We start from the raw sequence: 4,229 nt of genomic DNA on the forward strand, positions 1-4,229 counted from the left end.
CCGGCGTGCCAGTCAGTTTGATCCTGCAACTGACAAGATATACAAATAGCATATCAATGAGTCGATCGGTTGACAAGCCGATGTCGATACCAGAGTCTGACAATGATAGGGTTTTGAGCTATCGGCTATATGTTTGATGCAGAGTCTGACACTTGATGCAAATAATGATGTAAAGACAATCGGCTGATGACGATGTAATAAAATAACAATATAATCTAGTGAACCAATCGGCTAATAATGATTTGATAGAACAAGTGTCGATCCGAAGGTTAAAGCATACATCGGCTGAAAGTCCAATGTTATAAAATCCACAAGATTAGATAAACAATGAAACCTTTGTTGCAATCGACTAAATCCAACTTGTATGCAATCCTTGTAAGCCGATGCAACGTCCAGATAACTCATCGGCTGAAACCCTGATGAAACCCTTATTGGCAATCAAGAAGAAGGCTAGAGATTATGGTACTAAGCACGACTTAGTAGATCAAACTTAACTGATGCAACATTAAGTATGAAAAGAAACATAATATCTAGACAATCAATCCCTTGACTGATTTTCAGGGTGGTGGATAATGTTGACGGTCGTTATCAATCAGTTTCGACCATCAATATTACCAAAATAGGAGAGAACTAGTGATGCTTGCATGCATAAATATGTTAGAACAATAATATTCCACTAGTATTAGGTTTACTAACCTTTTGCAGAGAATGACCATAAAGTGGAGGAGAATCGACATCAACACAAATGATAAATCAATCGGACGATGTTGAGAAATAGACTTATGTATGAATGGGCCAAGAACTCAGAATTGACACGACACAATAGGCCAAAATTCACAAGTCTACGGAGGAGAATAACAGAGGAGGCCACCTGCCGATTTTGGGCTAGGTTGGGCCGGCCCCTGGTTCGGCCGAACTAGGAGGTTCGGCCGAACCTCCCTCTCCACCGTTGGATGTGGGGTTTGGCAGGGACGCTCCAGATCCTCTCCTGATGGCGGTTGCGGTGTACTTCAGACATTTCGCAGTAGTTACAACCATCATACCTGCCTATAAAAGGACTTCACCTTCTCACTTCACTCACACACCTCAAGCAAGAGCTCTTTCATCTCTCTCAAGTTTAGTTTAGTAGTATCTAGCTGGTGGAATAGAATTAGAATAGGAATCAGGAGTTCGGAAGTCTTCGGAAGAGTTCGGGTATGGTTCTAGCAGCTTTCCATTCCTCTTTTGTAAGCTTTGTACTTTTATTAGAATACTCTTCTATATACATTTATGGTATTGAAATACTTTCCGAGTATATGAGTACCTACTTTATATTATGTTCTTATTATACTGAATATACGGCTAGCTTATCTGGGAAATGCTTTGGTGCGGGTATAGTGTTTGCTTATGCAATTACTCTATGTCATGACGATGATATTACTCTCGAAGTTCTTCCCGATGGGCAAAACCGACGCCCTTTGTGGACGAATTTCCAGTTTCCAGCAGACAAGGGACGAGTCCATTCCGGAAGCATGGGAACTACTGCAGGAGTACGTGGCCGCCTGTCCTCATCATGGAATGGACGACTGGCTGATCTTGCAGAACTTTTACAATAGGCTCACCCCAATGTCCCGCGATCACCTAGACGCGGCAGCTGGAGGAGCCTTTTTCTCTAAAACGGTTCAAGGAACCGTTGAACTCATAGAGAAGATGGTCTCCAATATGGGTTGGAGCAAGGAACGACTCCAGACCCGTCAGCGAGGCATGCACACCGTCAAGGAGACGGAGTTACTTGCTGCCAAGCTAGACCTCCTCATGAAACGCTTGGACAACCATGAGAAACGGCCACAAGGCACCGTCAAGGCCTTGGACTCACACGTCACGTGTGAAGTCTGCGGAGGCACGGATCATTCTGGGAACGACTGCCCGGAAACCCGTGAGGAGGCGATGTACATGGGCAACAACAACAACGGTTATCGTCCACAAGGAGTTCAGGGGTGGAACCAACCACGCTCATATTATCAAGGAGGAAATAATAACGGTAACTTCTCTAACCAACCCTCCTTGAAAGATCTTGTTTTTGCGCAAGCTAAAGCCACTGATGCGCTAAGCAAAAAGCTTGCTGCCAATGATAAGATCTTAGAGAACATAAATGTCTAGCTAGATGGCTTTGCTTCCGCATTTCAAAACCAGCTGAGCTTTAATAAGATGTAGAAACCCAGTTAGCTCAGTTGGCATATTTAGTCCCTGCAAATGAAACTGGGAGGATTCCGGGGCAACCCTACTCCTCCATTGAAAATGTTAAGGCGATCACGACAAGGGGAGGTAAGTCCACTCGTGATCCACCGTATCCTAACCCTGCCGGAACTAATGGGATGTCAAAAGAAACGCCATCTAATGACTCGGCTGACAAGGAGATTCAGCCAGAAAAGACAGTGCCACAGGAGTACTGCGACACACGGTTGCTGCCATTTCCTCAATGGAGTAGGAAAACGTCAGTGGACGAGCTGTTCGCTCGTTTTGTTGAAGTGATCCAGAGGATTCACATCAACGTGCTGTTGTTGGATGCAATGCAAGTGCCAATATACGCCCGTTATCTCAAGGACATACTCAACAACAAGAGACCGCTCCCAACAACGGAGGTGGTCAAGCTGACGGAACACTGCAGCAACGTCATACTCCACAAGCTCCCGGAGAAGAAGAAATATTCGGAGTGTCCCACGATCACCTGCTCGATCGGGGCACAACAATTCGACCAGGCCTTGTGCGACCTTGGAGCCAGCGTCAGCGTCATGCCAAAGGACGTCTTTGACAGACTCAACTTCACGGTGTTGGCACCAACGCCGATGCGCCTCCAAATGGCTGACTCATCAGTCCGTTACCAAGCAGGGATAGCGGAGGATGTGCCAATTAAGATATGGGATTTCTTCATCCCGGTTGACTTTGTGGTGCTAGACATGGACACGAGGAAGGAGACGCCGCTCATCCTAGGGCGTCCGTTCCTTAGCACCGCAGGAGCCAACATTGACGTGGAAACTAGTAGTATCTGTTTCCATATCAACGAAAAGGAGGAAAAGTTTGAGTTTCAACCGAGGACGGAACAATGCTCCATGGTCAGAATCAAGTACGGGCCAAACCCGCAGAACATTCAAGAGGTCGAAGTGGAGCCACCCAAGACGGATAGCCTGGTAAGGTTTATACAGAACTTCCTAGAGAAGGAAACAACAATGCCCAGGAACCGTTATTGGAGGAAGCCGGTAAAATCACCTGTACCGGCCAAGAAGTTTGAGCAGTCGGCTCAGAAGAAGCCGTCTTCTGCACCGAAATCAAAGAAGGTGTGGAAAGAGAAGCTGAAGACGCCCGCTCCATCACATCCGGAGACGGGTTGAAAATCCATGAACTGAATCGAAAGGAGGTGCGGTCTTGCACATCGGACTTTAAATGATGCGACCTTCGCCAAAAGGTAAAGTGGTATGTATCTGCATATTTGTTTTCAACATTTGAATTTTTGCATCACCACATGTTTGAATTTCAAAATTGCATTTAGGGTTTTTGAATTTTGAGGAAGTTCTTCAAATGAAAATTTTTAGAGCAAACTAAAATAAATTTTTCAACGAAAATTCACTGTGCCACGACCGCACTAACCGTTGGATTCCAACGGCCGAAAGAGGGGCCGGTTGGGCCCACCAGGTGTTCGGCCGAACCAACCGGCCAGGCAACGGTTACCTGCTATTTTTGGTAGGGTAACGGCTAGTGGGTCCGACATGTCATTTCTGACCGTTGTGGGTACCCTATAAAAGCCAGCCGGCCGAGAGAGGGAATTCCACCCCATTTCAACACATTTTCATTCCCTCTCCAAAGTTTGCTCTCAAGTTCATTCAAGCTTTGATATTTTTCCTCAAGTTCAAATCATTTAGTTACATATATACAAGTTGCTTTGGTGAAACTAACCGGCGGGTGAAACTCTTATCATTTCTAACCCCCGCCGAGTTAGCCCGTTCTTGCTCCATTGTGCATTATGAGGAGGCGACTGTGTCGTCTGTTCAAGGGGTCGGGCTCTCCATCAAGTCGTCATGACGAGTCTAGCACTCGCTCATCAGCTGATGTCTCGATGGAAGACTCTAACGCTCCGCGACAACTCCTGAGCGACGCTGACCTCGACCTTGCCAGTGATCGGGAGAGACAGGCCTACTACATGCTGAGCAACCGGGAGTATGCTCATACGCGAAAACACTCACCGGAGTTGCTAA

General features: G+C 46.3%; 1 non-coding gene across 1 annotated transcript; it reads right to left on the reverse strand.

The window, feature by feature from the left end:
* Positions 1-1,452: 1,452 nt before the first annotated feature.
* On the reverse strand, positions 1,453-1,559 carry LOC112937229 (small nucleolar RNA R71). The gene has a single exon (XR_003239744.2). It is a non-coding gene; the product is annotated as a small nucleolar RNA R71 (small nucleolar RNA).
* Between the last annotated feature and the right edge of the window lie 2,670 nt (positions 1,560-4,229).

This window comes from Oryza sativa, chromosome 3, assembly GCF_034140825.1.
Source record: "Oryza sativa Japonica Group chromosome 3, ASM3414082v1".
Taxonomy (NCBI): domain Eukaryota; kingdom Viridiplantae; phylum Streptophyta; class Magnoliopsida; order Poales; family Poaceae; genus Oryza; species Oryza sativa.